We start from the raw sequence: 18,548 nt of genomic DNA, 5'->3' as shown, positions 1-18,548 counted from the left end.
GGAAGAATTCCTAATTTTATAATAATAAAATATGTCTGATCCTGTTTTAAATACAGTGCTCCCAAGATACCAGAGGCTTTGCATTTAAGAACAGTATATTTTAAAGCCTGCTGGCTTCCCCAGGTCATTTCTCTCTCAGGCAAGAAGTGCCAGCCCTGGCCATGGCGGGGAAGCAGCCTCCATCAGCAGCCGTTTTTGACACTCTGTTACCCACCGCCTGGTCAGCCTGGTAATTCCTGCACTGGTTGCAAGCGAGTGAGTTGTAACCCAAGAAATTATTGCACTCTCAGTTACAAGGGAAAACCTCCTGAATGAAAGGCTCTTGCTATCTAGAAAAACAAAAATTGCTGGTCACTGTACCTTTTCATCAGAAATTACTAATTACACCTCCCTGAGGTCTCCAATGGACAGGTTATTGTGAAGAACTGTTGCACTGTATTAATACTGAAGATGATTTTTTTTTCCAAGCCAGGTCATTGAGCTTTATGCTTACATGTGTTGTCAAAGAGTATGTTTGGCTGCAAGTCATGTTCCAGACTCTGGCATTTGTGACTGCTAAGACCAGTAAACAATCAAATACTCCAGCCACACAGGGAAGATTGAAACAGGACTGAAAAAAAGGTGTGAGATATGAATTCCCAAGGAGCTTAAGGAATGCTTCACTTGTTTTTCTTCTGGCAGCCAATAACCAAATACTGCTTTTAAGGCCTCGTATAAAAAAAAATCTTCTTCTGTTTGTTATGTAGACTATAGAAATATCACGTGAATGCTGTGTGAAATTCAAACACTGCAGCACTACATTCACAAGATTCATACAGCTGTTTGGGCTGCTATGTATAGTTTGACTAATTTTTCTTCTAATATCTTATATTTCTCTTTTCATTTTTGTTTCATATGTTAAAGCCTTGTGAGATAGCATGGTGTCATTTATATTTGCAGCCTGCATAGTACAATATTTTCTTGCCTATTTTGAATCTTTGTATGTGTTAGTGTTAGCCTTATTCAAGGACCCAACATCTAGTTGCTTTCAAAGGAAGAAGATAGTTTACAGAAATGCACAACAACATGTTTGTGTGCCCTTTTTTTGGTTGCTCATGCTTCCAACACATTCTCCAGTGTACTCAGGAAGAGTGAAGCACCCAATATAGGCCAAAGTTTCTGTATGGAAAATGTCACCTGTCTTACAGTGAAAGTCCAGTGATTTCATTTATATGTGTGCATTCATTTGCAGTGACAAGAAGCTGAGCTTTATTTTTTCATCATATAATTTCAAAGTATTTTATGTCAATGGAGGAAAAATAAATCTTGTTCACATTTTCATTTCTGTAGGCTCCTGTGGTTGTGCAGTAATAGAACTGTCATACAACTGCCAGAACCAGCCCTGAAATTCTGCCTATTGGTGTGTATAATGTATATTTTGTCAGGGCTAATTTGAACAATGTTGTCAATAGCATGCTATAAAAAAGCTTGTGGTAGCTGAAGCACAGGGTAACTGTAGGAGGGCTGGAGTAGCACTTGCTGCTCTAAAGAGCAAGCAGAAATAGTTCAGAAACCAAAGAATTTGACCCCACTTTGATGTGAAAAGGGAGTGGAGAAAGAAGGACTTTAATCCCTCAAGTGTGATTCAGCATCCCTGTGTCTCTGTTTAGCATAATTTGGGACTTTGCACCCTGTATGTTTCTCTCTCTGTTGCAGAACTGGCTGGCTGCCAATGTCACAAAAGTCAGTGTAATCCTCCCACTGAGGAGGCACCTGCAGAGGGTCTGGGGCAGAGGGTCCTGTACAGCTTCTGCTGCACCTCCTGGTGTCAGCAACCCTTCTTCCTCTCCACGTGCTAGAAAGGTTTTAGATATGTGGTAACTGCCCAGGGGCTTTATAAGCCGTTCCTGTCATGTCCTAAGTTAATTTGTATTAGTTCATTTACTGCATAGTCAAGTTTTTATTGAATTATTGAGCTTCTATGTGAATAAAAGTCTGTGTGTGAACAGAGATGGTGTGCTGTCAACATCTGCTGATGGCTTGGATTTGTGATGTATGCCAGAGTCCTGGGGCTTCTTCAACTGGGGATGGTTTGGAAAAGCAGCTGTTGAACAAAAAACAAAATGAAACTTCAGCATTTGTCAACTCTTGTCTGTCAGAATTCAGAGATGGATAGTGCATTATTATTTAGAACATTGAGAGTTCCTTTTAGCAATTAATATTGTTCTGTGCTGACTGTATTCTTGTTACTATTTATTCCCTGCATTTATAGGGCTTTTTTGCAAGGTAGTGTGTAGCTTAAAATAGGAAGCTTTTCTTCAGCAATCTGCAAACTGATGAAGCAGTCAAAGAAGATGTAAAGCAATCATTTTTGTAGAAAATACATGTTGAGTCTCTAGTTTTTCCTTTACATTAAAAGACATTACAAGGTGATAAGAGACATTACTTCTCCTTTAATAAAAATTCTGTTGAAAAGTACTGGTGAGCATCCTCCTAGGATCTGCTTTCTCCATTTGGCATTCAGGGGTGCTACACCAACCAGTTTATTTCAAAGGCCTGCACAACACAAAACATACACCCAAACATACCACTAATTGATATGAAAATGAGGATCTGTAGAGTAGAAGTTACAGTTACAGGCAGTTTTTACTGATTTTATATTGGCATTTTTTTCTGTTTAACTTCAGAAAGAAATAGCTTCTCATTATTTCTGGACAATATTTAGGAAAAGGTGCAGGTCTAGTAACTGAGAAAAATATAATAGTTTCCTGTCCTTCAGTTGAGAAATACAGTAAAATATTTTTGTTGCCCATAGCAGAAATTCTTTCTTGCAAAGTAAGTAGCATAAGTAAAACAAAAAAACATGGAAAGAGATGTTTTCCCAATAGATTTTCAGGGTGAAAAATGGAAATAAATACTGAAATATTTCTAACCAAGACTAATCTGCCTTACCTTCTGATTCTCTTTTCACTGAGGAAAAGTAGGTTTTCTTTTTTATTTAACTCAAATTCTGAGGATTCCAAATAAAATTCTTTGATCAGAAACAGTTCTACATTCATATATTTAAACTGTGGGAGGAGCTAAAATGCAGACTGTTGGGCATCTCTTGGGTGGCCAAGAAATCCAATTAAAAGGTATGAGAAATAATTTAGTGTGTATTAGGGAAGTCTGTAAGAGCAGTTTTTATAAATTCCTATAAAACACAGGAGACTCTGTATAAAATTTGATGAAGGTTCAAATTGGCAGCTAAACTAGTTAAATACTCTGCATTTAGAGCATCCAAAAAGATGCTGCTGTAAAGCTTAATATTATTCCTTAGTGTTCATGGATGCTTTTAGATATTTGGTTGGATCTGTCAAAAGTGCAGTACAGTTCAGCTCCCATCTACAGTTATAATCTCAAGGGAGATTTTCAAGACAGTCCTTGAAATAAGCAGTGAGATGAAGGAGTAAAAAAAAATTTTTGAGAATAAAGCAACTTTAGAAGAATCTTCAGATATTTTTCTTTATCAATTCCAAATCACTCATGACAAGCATAAGACATTCTCTTTTGGGGTAGAATGAGTCCTGGATCAAGAAGCCAAAGGTGATGGCTTTAGTCAATAGTTGAATTGAAGTATACAAAAGCAGCTCTGTTGTACAGTTTTAGGCAGTCGACTGCCTGGAATATCTTCTACTTGAGCTCACATAGTACCAAACCAAAGCTAAAATATCTAAGTTTGGAGTATTGGCTTCCTACCCAGGTAACAGGCTACTTAGCAGACTTTCTTATCTGAAAGTAAAACCATACTTTTGAAATATCTTTGGTTTTGAAAGATGAAATTTAAGGATGCTGAAGTTGCAGGGCCAGTGACAACAGGATTCTAGCTGTAAGAGAGTGAGAATTCATGAAATGTTGATACTTTTCTTGGATAACATTGTATATACAGAACTGAGCTCCAGATTTTGTGATATGTCAGTTAAACTGAATGTAGTATTTTAGTCCCTTGCCACATTTTTTGCTGGTTCCCAGCTGTCCTAAAACCTTATTTATTCAAATTAATTTAACTGTGAAAAAAAAATCTAATAAAAGCTGTCCCAGTTTGATTATGCCATACTTTTAGCAATGAATCTGTCACTGTGTCTATCTGAATTGTGGCAAGATTTTTCTCCTATTTGTTTTCTGCTAGACATAGCTTTGTCAGCAGTTACTTATGTGAATTTCAGAAATGTAGTTTGCTTGCTAGAGGACACTGTGGCCTACCAAACAATTTTCTGGTCAAGATTGTCTTGAAACCATACTGCATAGACACGACTTGGGCAGTTATTTCCCTCCCTCATTCTCCAAGCTATGCAAAAGAAAAAGCACAGCAGAAATTAGATTTGAGAAAAACATGGTCTACTTAGTTTGATTGTTATGGCTTCCTTAATAAAATTTTAAAATGCAATAAAAGAATAAGAGATTGGACTACTCAGGCAAACAAGCTTTTTTGGGAGTTTTTAATCACAAATATATAATTATGGGAGGTAGACTAGGAAAGAAAACTAAAAGCATTTCTTAAATAACTAGTCCTAAAAATAAGTAAGCGAAGAATATTAACCATCTGTACAGATCTTGCAGTGTTTTTCCTGTAGCAGGAACTTCCTTAATATTTTGTAAACCATTTTGATCTTCCAGAAATTCCCATCCACATAAACTCCTCATTATCTTCATTTGTGGCTTATCCTCCACTATCCTTCCTCCTCTCTCCTCCTAGTGCATGTATAACATACAGGATAAATTCCCTTGAAAAATCTTTCATTTACTGACTCAAAAAGCTTTCATTTACTGACTCATTTACTGGTCCCAAAACTCATTCTCCAACTGGAAAACATTTCAAAATCTGTGCCTTTTTTTCCCATCATGCGAGTTATTTTTGAGAATTACAATGTAAACAAAACATGTGAAATTAATTTCTAACCTAGTAATGAGAAATCTGAAATAGAATGGAGGAACCAGTTCTCACTTGCAGTAAAAAATGCTATCTTGGAAAAGATTTCTTCCAGGATATCAGTTGCGTAAAGCAGTCCCAGTGTGAATAATGTTTCGTAACACATTGAAGAAATCCACTTAGTTTTTGAGAAAAACACATGTTTTGGAGTCCATTATTCGCTGGAACACAGGACATTTATAATGTTCTTTTCTAATGCTGTTTTTGGCTTTTAGCCTTCTAACTGGTGCAGTATAGCCAGATTTCATAAGCCATCCAGTCAGATCAGGCCAAGGCTTACGGGAAGCATGGAAATTCACCAAATACGGTTCAGCCAGTTGTGAGGCACAACTCAGCATTGACACAAACAGAATTTAGATTTGATAGGGGTGTAAACAGAGATGCGTTTGTCTTTTGGTAGTCTTTAAAGGCATATCATAACTTCCTTTAAAGTTGCTTTGTTTTATGTAACCTTTGATTTGGAATCTTAGCCTTGATATATACTATATCCATCTAATATATAATATCCATCTATATACATCTAACGTATGTGTGCTCCTGATAGAAAAAAAGCAAACAATAAGTGAAATCTTGATTTTGCACATCATATGATCCATCATCTTTGGTTTATACAAACATATGCTCCCTGCTTTCAAGGGACCACGTTGGGGACGGCAAGGTTCAAAGCACCATGCTTAAGAGAGGAAGAGTTTCCCAAGCAGTGCACATCTGTTCTTGAAGTATTTTTGTAATATGCCACCATGAATGACCTTCTTTAAGTTTGTATGTTTCCTAGAGAAACCTAGGACAATGTGGACACTGTTAAGATTGTACATTTATTATAGGTTGTTTTATCCAGTTTGATCAGTGAAAATTTTAACAATTATTTCAGTCAGAGCAGAATTTGCCTATTATTTTACAAAGTAGTATCAAAGCCCAGATGGAAGAAGTGATTTATTTATTGGCAAAGGCTTTCTAGAAATAACTATAGAAGTAAGAGCAAACCTTGTAACATAAACATAGCATCATATAATGAATCAACATTTATTTTTCTTAATTCTTACTCTTTGTGAGATAAAAGCACTAGAAGACTTTTCAAGACTTGTTAGAGCCCTAAAATATCTGTAGTAGAGGATGGAATAGGGGCAGGGAGAAAACTAAGGATTTAGTTTTCTCTTTCTCAAAAAGAATCAGTAAGATCTGATCTCCTAAGAGGTAGGAGGGCATTGGTGCAATGGAAGGAATTGCCTTAATGGTCTCTTCTGCAGAAGAGGAGATGCATTTACTCAGTCTGATGTTCTCCTCAGGTGGAAGTGAAGGATAGTCCGGGAGAGCTCCTTTCTTGGCAGATGCTGCAGAAGCCATTCAGTCCATGGTGATAGTGAGTAGCATGACTCCAAGGATGGGCCAGAACAGCAAATGTGTCCCCTATTAAATGGGGGCCACAGTCCACTGTTGACTTGTCTGTTTACCCTCCTTTCTTCTGACATAAGGGTAAGGTTTTTTTGGGAAGTGTGTCCTTTTTTTATTAGAAATTAATACTCAGTACTGATTTATTGCTTGTTCTTTGTATTTTTAAATTCCCTTATCCTTACTAAGAGAAGAAGGGATGGAAAGCAAAGCAAAGGTAAATATTATTTTCTTAACCTGGTAAAGATCTGGGAGTTCTCTGTGGTTCAAAGAGGTTTTCTTCCCTCAGGTGGGCACTCATGGTACTGTGAGCAAAGTAACGGCTGTCAATGGCTGTCAACAAAACAGATGAGACAGAGGACAAAACCAGACTGGTAATTAATTGTGGTTAATTGGTATAATTCATGAGCTTGTTTCTGAAAGCAGTCACAGAATATGTCCCTTGTGAGGAATGAGAGCAAAGTAGAAGCTAAATATTCTTTCATTGTAGTTATTTGTAAGAATTTTCTTAATGTTTCATAATACATGGACTAGAAAATATCCACTATTATCAGAATAGTAGACATTTTATCTGTACACACAAAAAAGAGTTACTGCACTACTCTGTCTTCATTCCTTCCCATGTGTCATTTGCCTGGCTTGGTTTCCTCTGACTATTAAATCTGAGGGGACTGAACACTGCACATTGAAATGGCTCAGGCTTTGCTGGATCCCAGTTTCATGACTCACTGGCAGCTGCAGCAATGGAGTTTTAGCAGTCCATGTGTGGATAGGAGGAAATATTTCACCTCCTGTCATGCACTGGCAGAGCAGACAGCAGCCACGCAGTGTGGCCCCATTTGCAAGCACAGGAGAAACATGACTGTTGGAGCTGTGTTTACTCTTCAAATAGCTGATCTGCATCTTAGGGATCAGGTAAGAAACCCCACAGGCTAGGTGGAAGCATCCCAGAGGCTGAGCTGTGTTGTGCTGTGTGATATGATACAGATACCAGCCCCAGTCTGTCTGGACTCTGTGATCTGACATAATATACATCATGTTAATCAGGAAAGTTCTCATAGTACTTTCCTAACAGTTCTAATCTCATTTTTCGTTATGTGGGCCCATTTTTATCCCTAAGATCTTATCTTAGTTTTCTTCCCTGTCAGTGATATCATCCAAAATCCTAAAATTAAGTGCATTATTTATCTTTGCCAGTGCAGAAATCTGTTTTCTATGAATTGTATAAATGGAAAACATGATCAGAACTTCAGCACAGTTATTCTCCCAGGTTATGTCCTGTATTTAAGGTAATAGTGCTTACATTGTCATCCTTCTCACTCTCCTCCAGTTTGGGGAAATTGTAACTGTGGCCGAAAGCTCTGCAGAAAAAGACAATGGGTGTTCCATCCACTTTTCCTTTCCACCTAAACTCACTCAAAAATTGTCTTCCTTTGAGGTAGTCAGGTGTAAAAGTGTATAGTTCTGTTTCGTTTGTACTGGGGCAAAGGTGAGTCTCTTCAGCAGATACTTATGCGAGACCTTACATTTTTATGATGAAGCTAACAGGAAGTCCAAATCTATATACCATTACAGTAAGATACATGCTTGGATGTTTTTACGGTATTGGTTCAGGTGGGAGATGATTCCCTGGTAGTGTAATACATTCTCTAATGGGTTCAAGAAGTCCTATAAGGCTCTGATCTGGCTGCATGCCTAATAGATAGGTTTCTAACTTGCAGCTTTTAAGCCCAGCTGGCTGGCTTAATAGAAAAAGTAGTAGATGGACTTTCAGGCATGAATGTGGTAAACAGAATTAGCATTTTCTGCATCTAGAGTGCCAATTCTGCCAAACCATGAAATTATACATCCTAATTATACAGAGGAGATTTTGGTTAACTGGGCACCAAGATAAAATCATTAAAATATTCAATATGGAATATGAGCTGGCATTTCAGAAATTGGGCAGTAAGGAAAGAATATTTACTATTGATGACATTTTTAGACTTAAAGGAAACATTTTTTGATTATGTTTGTTTTTAACATAAAAAAAATGCCTCTATGGAAAGCTAGTTTGATCAGGGGGCACATGATAGAAGAGAAATTATTTAAATTTTAATTCAGATTGAATCCAATCCAAGTGATCAGTATCTCACTAGAAGGAATATCTGACAATTAGAGATGGTAGTTCATATGACAGGAATTGATAATATAGTTAATTTTTCAGTGAAGTAATTTTGCATAAAGTAATACTTTCATTAATTTATTATTTTTAGAAAAGTTATAAACAGGGAAATATTTTTGCTTGTTAGCCCAAGAGAAGCTGATTTTCCCTGGCTTTTATATATATAAACGTGAGGTTTACATCAGTGGAATGGCAGAAAAGCCCATGACATACTAAAGGTTTCATCAGTATTTAGTTTTCCAGAGAAACGCTTAATGAAAAACAAGGGCCTGCATATTGTTTAGCCTGTTTTTAAGGAAATGAGACACAGATACTGTGTACTGAGTCCTGTGCACTCACAGGTGTTTCTCTGGAAACTTTTGTACCTGTTGTGTGTCGCTGTCCAGGCGGTCGTGACACAAAGCAGAGACTTCAAGCAGTCTCAGTTGGCAACACTTTATTTCTGAACATGGCTAACTTTTATACACTTTCTAATTGTTTATACTTCTTCTACACTAACTATTGGCTACAATAAATCAACATAATACTATTGGTGAAGAGTTATAGCGACTTCATATCCAGCTGCAAGGTTCTCTTATCTTTCTTCTCTCGATCTCCTTGGTTACAGCCTTGGAGAGAGCTCCTTATCAGCTTCTTCTTACTTCTCAACTTCTTCTCGCTCTTTGAAATTGCACGACTGTGGAAGGAGCTAACAGCGAGCCTGTTAGCTCCTTCCACAGTCGTGCAATTTCAAATTCAAGCTTGAGAACAAATGCAATTTCCCAATATAAATGCAACTGACCCCAGTAAGGAGGAGCGGTACACCACAGTTACCTGTTGTGCTGGAAGCACACACACCTGCAGAACTGGCTGCACCTCGTTGAGTTCTTAAGTGAGATATATGGCAGGTTGTGGGGACACCTGGAGGGCGATTTACAGAGTGTGGACATCAGTTGTGGGTGCCATGGAATAGTGGGTAATTCTGAAGGGCAAGGGAAGGGGCTGGAATTCTTACTGAAGCAGGGCAGACAGGAGAAGCTGCAGGATTCATGTATCTAAGGCTTCTTCAGTCATCTGCTCTTGCAGCAACTTACATTGCTCTATGAGTATTTAAATAAATGCAAAGAAAATTTGCTAAGTATTTTCTGGTTTAGTATGCATAGGTGAATTGTTAAGCAAGATGGAAGCAGAAGCAAGATATAGAAGAGGATTTTTGCTTGCTAGTAGAGCTAGAAGTATATATTCTTGTGTCTTGTAGACAGGTACCTTAATGAAAATATCTTAACAGTATTTCACAAATAAAAATGTAGTGCTTTTAATGTATCATGCTTATAGCAGTTCTGTTCAGTGCCATGCACAAAAAATAAAAAACTAATACCCAAATACTTTATTTCCTTTTTGCAGGTTATTTTATTGCATATAATTCAAGCACTGGTATGCTTATTCCTGAGGCTTGGTACTTGTGTTAGTAGTATTTTGAAAATCACATCTGATTTTGTCAGAGAAACATATTAGTACCTTAAGGATTGCAGAATTATTAGTGCTTTTGTTTTCTAATTGGAGTTCTTAGACTAAGTTATTTAGTATCCTGCTACCTGCCAGAAATTTTAAGGCAATCCTTCTCCAAATGCTACAAAAATTTTTTGCTTGTTCCTGAGGAGCTGATACAATGTCCTTTCTCTTTTCATAAGTAGAGCTAAATCCAGATCTGTTTTTAGTTCTTGGGCATGCATTCACCTGCTGAAAAGCCTGTAATGAAGAATTGGATCATTTGTTTAATGGGTGTTCTGCATGATAGAAACACGGGCAGATGCAGCTCCTTGCTCTTCACAGTAAATCCAGGCCTGTGGAACATACTCTGAAGTGGTGACAGCTTTATGTTCTTTGGAGTAGAAATTAATTACTCTTTCTAAACCAGATGAATTAGGATTTAGAAGGTAATGCAGGCCTCCTCTGTAAGCCCAGGAGTCAGGAATCAGAAAACTTAAATGATGTAGAACATGTAATTTTCTGCAATATTTCATTCTATTGATTCCAGTGGTAATTAAATATGAACCTTTTGGCAGTTCCCGGAACATTTTTATCAAATTTTACAGTGGTGGATTGAAGGTCTCCATGTCCAGAGGTGAACAGGGTTGTTAGCATAATTCAGCCTGAGCTGGTTGAATGCACTTTGCTAACATTATTCTCGAGGGTAAAAGATTATTTTCCTTTTGTATGCTAGGAGAAATATGTAACAGGTCTTTGACAACCCTACATTTGGAGGCCCTTGATAAATTGTTTGAGCTTGGTTCACTCTGGCAAACCTTTTTGATTTGACGTTTTTGGTTTCAGTAAATGCTTTTATTGCAGCTATTTTTTCAAACTGTCCCATTATCTTTCAGAGCAAATACAGTAGTGATACAATACATGAAAATGAGGGAGTCAGTAAACATGTGATTTTTTCCACTTCCTAATACATTTTGTGTGAAATAGGAATGCACTTTTCAAATCTAGCCTTAACTGGGCTGGTAATTGCTCTGGTCAATGGTGAAGAACAGTATTAAATACTGGATATACCACCCTAAGCTGAAATGCTCATTGAAATACCTAATTCTTTATAGATGTACACTTACAGTGACCTAGTGAACAGAGTGATCACACTTGTGTGGCTGTTACTGCTTCTGTGTGAATGAAACTTGTTCACAGGAGGGATTCTGAGTCATTTGTTCTTGTGACCAAACCCAGATAAGAGCTATATTGTGGTTTAACACCTGCAGGCCACTAAGCACCAGCAGCCTTGTAGGGTAATCAGAAGAGCAAAAGTGAGAAAACTAGTGAGCTGAGATCAAAGCAGATAACAGGTAAAGCAGAAGCTGTGCATGAAAGCGAAGCAACACAAGGGATTCATTCACCACTTCCCATGGGCAGGCAGGTGTTCAGCCATCCCCAGGAAAGCAGAGCTCCATCACAGGTAATGGTGACTGGAGCAGACAACACCATCCCTCCAAATATCCCCCTCTCCCTTCTCCTTCCCTTGGCTCTATGTGCTGAGCACAGCACCACATGGTCTGGGACATCCCTGTGGTCAGCTGGGATCAGCTGTCCTGGCTGTGTCCCCTCAGAACTCCCTGGGCACCCCCAGCCTCCTCACTGGTGGGGTGGGTGAGAGGTGGAAAAGTCCTTGACTCTGGGTAAGCTCTGCTCAGCAACAGCTAAAACACCCCTGTGTTATCAGCACTGGTTTTGTCACAAACCCTAAACACATGTCCATACCAGCTACTGTGAAAATTAACTATCCCAGCCATAATCAGCACATGCTAGAAACAGGGACACCTCACAAAATCTTATGCATCTAATGCTCAAAGTATAATGTATAAGCAAAATCTATGGCTGTCCAAACATGCTCACTGGATCACTGAAATCCAATAACTAATAATCTAGTTTTGTCCTTCAATGAACTGTCAGTTTAAAGGTACATGAATGTCACCAAAGTCAGAGCTTGAAAATACCACAACAATAAATAGCACAAAGTGAATTTCTTTATGCTGAGTGTAGAATAAAATTTACTAATTCATGCAACATATTTGTTACCATTAAATATTCTCATAGTTTTAGAAAAATATATTTAATTGCCCAACTGTCAATAAATGGTATGTAGGTAGTGAGGGTAGCTATGAAATAGAGGGTTTTCTTGGTTTTCTGGTGTTTCTTCAGCCTTACAATAGTATAGAAAGGAGGACGCTTGCAGTTTAGACTGATTCTAACTTGTTCCCAGCTAAGACATTTGGAATACTACATCTCACCCAGAGGATGCTACAAAGAGACTTGCAATGTTTTCTAGTGCTTTAGTATGTGGTAGGATGGTAACTTACATAACTCAAGTTTATGTTATCACATGGTTTCTGGAACAATAGGAACAAAACAAGCTTGAAGATTCTCTAGAACACAGGGTAGTTTAATCAAAAAGAAGAAACTTTGTGTCTTTGTCAAAAAGCAAGTGCCTTTGGTTTTTGGTTTGTTTTTTTAAACCTCATTTTGCATTTATAGCAACAGAAATTCATACTTACACTTAGCTTGTAACAGGCAGATCTTTTTTGCTTTGCCAGAAGCCATTTCAGTCTTGCATAAAGAATGGCTTATGAAGGAGGTTTTGAATAGAATTTCATATTCTCCAATGGGTAACATCATTGCCTTAAAGTGATTAGTTAGAGTTTTCTTAATATATGGAGGGGATCTCTTGCTGTATTGTTTGGAATAGACAATATACTCTTCAAATGCAAATACTTATATTATTTCAATAATACTTTAATATGTTGGAAATCCTCTTAGCAACACTACAGCTAAATTACTGGTAGAATGATAATATAAAGTGAATGATTTGCTTTTGAAAGTGGAGGCAGTATCGATGTGCTGTTTGTATAGGCTCAGTTTCTGAAGAAAGATTAAATAAGGTCCTGGTCCTGCATGATTACTTATGTGAATAAAGTTTCTGATATGTAAATTTTTTCAGGATAAGAGCCTTTGTAATTTCCCAGGCAGGAGCTGCATCTGTCTCTTTGCTTTGTGATACACCTCCAATATGAACGAACTTATAATACTCAATTTTAATTCCTTGCGAAAGCAGTGACTTAAGCTTCACCCTGAGTTAAAATCAGAATAAACAGGGAGCAAGCATGGCAGAGGCTCTTAGCACACTGACAGTTGTTCTGTTTTGCACTGTTGAGTTGGCTTGTTTATAGCCTGGGTTTGCAAGGAGCTCATCTGTAGAAGCGTGAGACCTTGGATGTCCACTGCTCATGGACCTAGTTGTCCCTGTTTGCAGACCTAAATAGCTAATGGAACAGCCTGCAGAAGATGATGAGATGTTGCTGTGATTAACCAAAGCGATTTGATGCCTTTGGCAGCAGCTCTGCTGAAGGCAGGCAGGGCTCTGGTGCTTAGCCTGGGACTGTGGTTCTGTTACAGAGACAGAGAAATGATAAGTAATGTGAGGAGCTCTGGTTTATCTTTAGCTGTAATCTTACCTTTCTAATCAAAATACAGCTGTTATTTCAGTCCAGCTCCCTACAGTTATTGATACAGTTAATACACAGACTTTTTAGTGTGTGTTCCATTCTCTGATGTACACTCACTTTTTCAGCATCCTTTGAGCCTGCAGCCTGGCAGCATCAATACTTCTCAAGGACAACTGGAGGGGCAGATGAGTGAGGTTACAATGAATCAGCAGCACACTGGTGCAAAGACGAGTGGCACGCTAATCCTGGGGGTCCCTTACTGCCCTCTCATAAATCCACTAAGAAACATTTTTACTTGTTTTCCAGCAAGGCTGCCTTACTTGCACTTTGTAGGCACACAGTTTGTGGTAACTGGGAGTGAGGCTGTGGCTGAGCCCCATCCCTAATGGACTACAGCTGTGAAAGGCAGGTGAGCAGCATTGAAGGTAATGAGGCCTGGAGTGCTGACCAATCAGGAACTGACCAATCAGCACTGACCAATCAGCACTGACCAATCAGGAAGGGGACCAATCAGAAGGCACACAGGTGCAATGCCTTAGCCATCAGGGGTATAAAAGGTTGGGCTGAAGGCCAGGAAGGGCAGTGCCTGCAGCCTTCTGAGGTGGTGTGATGTTACTCTGTCGGGGCGGATGCATGAAGCCTTCTGATGAGGTATGGTGTGACTGCAGGGGAGAATGCTTAAAGCCTTCTGAAATTGTGTGGTGATGCTGTGTATTGTGACCCTCTCAGCTCTGGCATGTGCTGTGGCATATGCTGCGATAGCACTTTCTTATTTCATTTCCAGTTCCACATCATAATCTTTCTTCTGTTTATTACTGTTAAAACTGATTTTACCTGCTTCACTCCTATATACTGTGACTTGTATTTTCTGGCTCGTACCTTTTGTATTTTCCTGGGTCAGTACTGCACTACACTTTGGGATTTTTTCTGGGGTTGTAGATAATTTTGTGTTGTTTTTTTTTTTTTTCCATTTCAACTTAATAGTTTATGAAGGAGTTTTCTCAATATTTGGCTTCTGGTAATTGGAATTTTTTTTTATACTAGTGCATACCTTCCTGTTTTTCTGTTGACTCTAAGCCTGGCCTTCAGCATGTGAGATGAGTTAATGTCTGAGCTTAGAAGACTGGTATGATTTCCACACAATAGTGTCAGAAAGAGCTAAGCTGCATAATTTTTTTCCACAGTTTTCAAGCTTTGTTTTTTTTAGGTGTAGGAAAGGCCATTTGTGTGGGCTGAAGAAAAAGGCATCTAAAGTGATTAGATGGAACTGCAGAGAAGGGCTTTATGGAAGGGTGGGAAGTTATTGCGAACAGTTCTACTAAAGCTACTAGAGAAATGTCTGAAGTCCTTACTGCTGTCAGTCAGAACTGAAATTTTAATGTAATTTTTACCTTTAGAGATGCTTTGTTTAATGGCTTGTACCAAGATCCTTTTTTAGCATAACAAACTAGCATATTGATTTTTCAGTTGAACCTTAATATCTCTAGGAAGGCAACAGCTTTGTGTATCTTTGAAACTTGGAATATCTAAGCTCCTGACATGCACAAAAAACAATGCCTGTTTTTTTTGTTAATGTGGAATTCTGTATACTGTATCCCAGCCAGAAGCCAATCCTAAGTAGGTCATGGAGATACAAGTATCTTTCTGATGCAAACCAAGTAATCATCTTTGAGCTTGGTCAAGTTCTTACTTTCCCTGTGTTTCTTCTTGTCCATGGGCGATCTTCTGCATGACATGGTCCTCCTACAGTGTCATCCACAATGTATTCTTATATGTTTCAAGTACTACAAAAGGGCTTTTCTCTGAGTGGAAGTTAATTTATAATGGCCTTTTTTTACCACTGCTGTGCACAGCCAGTGCCTGGTGCTGAACTGATGGGTTCTGCTGATTAGCAAAGTCTGAAAGTGGTGTTTTCAAGGTCTCCTTATGATTGCTTTGGCATTACTGAGTTTAGCAGTTAACTTTATCCATCACAGCTCTTTCTTGCTTCACAATGTGATTAAGGCTGAAGAAGTGAAGATGTTCTAAAATTCTGTGTTTTTCTATAAATTTTCATGTATGGAGATTCGTGCAAATCACTTCATTATCTTTTACAGCCCACTGTGAATGGGATAAGTGGGGCAAGACTGAAAAAAAAAGTATTCTGCCTCTCTTCATTATGTTGTAAAATGAATATGATTGCTTTCCTAGCTAACTCAGTGGCTTGATTCAGGTACCAATAGATAGAAATACTTTGAGTTTAGTGCTGTTCCTCAGATATGAAAGAGGAATATAGTTTGATGGCTTCCAGAGTTGCCTGTAGAAGATGCTTTAGTCGCTAAGAGTGAGTTTTGCTGGAGAATCTCCTTTCCTTGCTGTGCCTTGGTATGTGGGCAGGGGAGCTGCTGAGCTGTGAGCACTAAATTTGCTGGTGATTTCTTTAAACTTTTTATTTTCTTCTTGCATTCTATAGCAGTCATGAGCTTTAGTTGAAATACATAAATGTAAATCTTGTAACAACAAGTGCAGTTTGATGTACAATAAAGGGATGGTAGAAAATAATATGGAGAGAGTTACAGAAAGACTATTGTTTACTAGTGCTAGGGAGTTTCACTGAACATGATAATAAATAGTTCTCATACCTTTGCTTTAGAAAAATGTGATTAGCCTAGAGAACTCTAATAAGAAATTGGCATTTTTAAAATGCTTGCCATTTCAGAAAACCATTCAGAACCTTGATGCTGGATTTTTTTCTTTATTTTCCAACCCAGCTAATCAATTTTGTGCAAGCATGTAAAGAGTTCTATTTAGAGCTGAAAGAATGACAGAATATATTGCGTTGTTCTGATAGTGTACTCAGTGACTTGTTACTCCAAGAACTTCATGCTCAAGATAAATGTCTCTCTTGAAAGCCAGTTTTATGAGTTACTTAGAGTTCTGACCATGCAAACACATACTCAGCAAGAAGAGACTAAAACTTAAGTGTGGCAAAGTGAGTCTTTTTCTGTCTGGGTCTGTAGGAGTAGTTAAAATTAGTTTTATGCACATATTCTCAGTAGTTGTTTACAAGGAGGTAGAAATAATAAAGCTTTATAGATGGGAAATACTGTGGTATTCTGTCCATGTCAGCAGGAGCAGAAGGATTAAGCCCAGGTGTCTTAACATGTACAGTAACTGACCTATAACCAGGGAGAAGAGATAAGCCTGAAAGTACAGTCATCATTGCTCAGCACAGTGGGAAGTAGCGCAGTAAGTCAGAGTACAAGAGAAACAGAGTAACGAGCACACCTTGACCAAGCTACCTACAGAGTAATACAACTTTGGAGCTGAGTTCCTGGATTTTTACAGCACTGATAGAAGTAGTAATTGGACTTTATCTATCTAACATAATTCCATATCTCACATACTTAAATAATAGAGCTTTTGGCTATGAACACAAATTAAAAATGCTATTTATATAATATGAATGAACTACAGTTACAAAAGGAAATACAGAGATGGGAGTGAGCTGAAAATCTTTTCCTTTTATGTAGCAAACTTCTGAAGTGATTTCTCTGTATTATGCAGTGGTTGGAGCTGCTGTAGATCTTTGAAGCATTTGAAATTGCAACTAGTGCCACTGTAATGTAGTTCCTACCTTGATCCACTGATCAAGATGTACTGTGGCTGTAACTCCCAAACTCCTAAGGGAGGCAATTGAGATTTGGAGGTAGTTTGACAGCATCTACAACTGTGAATCAGAAAAGAGTTGGGACAAAGAAGTCATACCCAAAGTTGTGTACTTTTTTTTTTTTTCCTGGAAAGGCATGCTGAAATTTGATGGATGGAGACAAATATGAGGAGGGATTAGAAGAGATACCACAGAGGGAAGAATTGTACTAGAGAAAGCAGGAGTTTTGTGATAGTATGTGTCTGAGCAGGCATCTCAGTGTAATTTACTTCAGGAGAGTGCTCTAGGATCAAGTGGTTCTGATGTTAATAATGTTTGTGTTCAGGTATTAATAACTTGAAAAAGTAGCTAAATCTTCACCAAGCCAGTTTCTAAAGGAAGCCTATAATAGCTTATTGTGAAGTTATCAGGAAAAATAAAACCACACGGGTTTACGCTGCTTTTAATTTTAGTAGCATGTTATGGGTATGTCCTATTTTTATGCAAAAAAGTGACTTACTGGAAACCCACATAATGATGAATGCTGGAAACATCTGTTAAAAGCTGATTGTATGACAATATTATGAAAATATGCATAACAAATTCTGAAAAACTGAGGATTGAGTAAACAAGTAAACCCTGTTTTTATTCATTTCTAGATACTGGCTCTGGATCTGCAGTGAAACAGTCTACCTTATTAGAGGTTGGTGACTTATTTTTTCAGCTCTTACATACAATTTTAAAGTAATCTTTCTGAGACAGAACCTCAGTGTCTTTGACATATTGACAAGCTGTTTTGTTGAATGTTTCTGTAGCACTAGACTCAAGGGATCTGTGTAATATGAACAAATGACAGTAATTCTTCATATTGTGGTTTGGGGTTTTTGGTGAAATTCCTCCTTGCATTTCTGTTTCATATACTGCTTCAGTTAATTGTAACTTTACAGACAAATCAGTGTAGATCAGACTTGTTTTTAGTCATCCTTAGCTAACCTGTCTGACAAATAGCCCAAAAATCCCCAGTTTTACTGTTTAATTCATTCTTCTAGAGTCAAATATTTATCTGGATCTTTCATCCATTTCCAAAGTACTAAGACACAACTTTTTGTATATGTCACAGTATGTGGATTATATGCTGGTTCAATTATATATATATTCTATAGTATGACATGACTGTTCAATGCTAATGAGATGGCATACATTTTAGGAGTTATTTCAGTCTTTGGACCTTGATTTATGGTATAATTTCTGGAGAGAGCTAACTCATCTGTTAAGCTGTTTTTATTTATGTTCTATAAAGCTGGTTTCTTCACTAACAAAGATGTAAGTGCAGCTTATTAATAGTTATTTGTGATTCCAGTTGTCTCATCAGAGTTCTGGAAGGTTGGCAGTGCTTTTCTATTTGGATTATGAGTATGAGATCATGGCTCACTGTGTTAGTTC

At 37.9% G+C, this 18,548-nt stretch overlaps 1 protein-coding gene across 1 annotated transcript in view; it reads left to right on the top strand.

Annotated features, from left to right (window-relative positions):
• CNTN1 (contactin 1) overlaps nt 1-18,548 on the top strand; it is a 209,660-nt gene that overhangs the window by 40,568 nt on the left and 150,544 nt on the right. The window contains exon 2 of the mRNA XM_030961150.1: nt 17,765-17,808. The gene's annotated coding sequence lies outside the window, so the exon portion shown is untranslated. The remainder of the gene's footprint in view (nt 1-17,764; nt 17,809-18,548) is intronic.

The sequence above is a fragment of the Camarhynchus parvulus genome, chromosome 1A (genome assembly GCF_901933205.1).
Source record: "Camarhynchus parvulus chromosome 1A, STF_HiC, whole genome shotgun sequence".
In the NCBI taxonomy this organism is placed as follows: Eukaryota; Metazoa; Chordata; class Aves; order Passeriformes; family Thraupidae; genus Camarhynchus; species Camarhynchus parvulus.
This window is presented reverse-complemented; position numbering and strand designations above follow the sequence as displayed.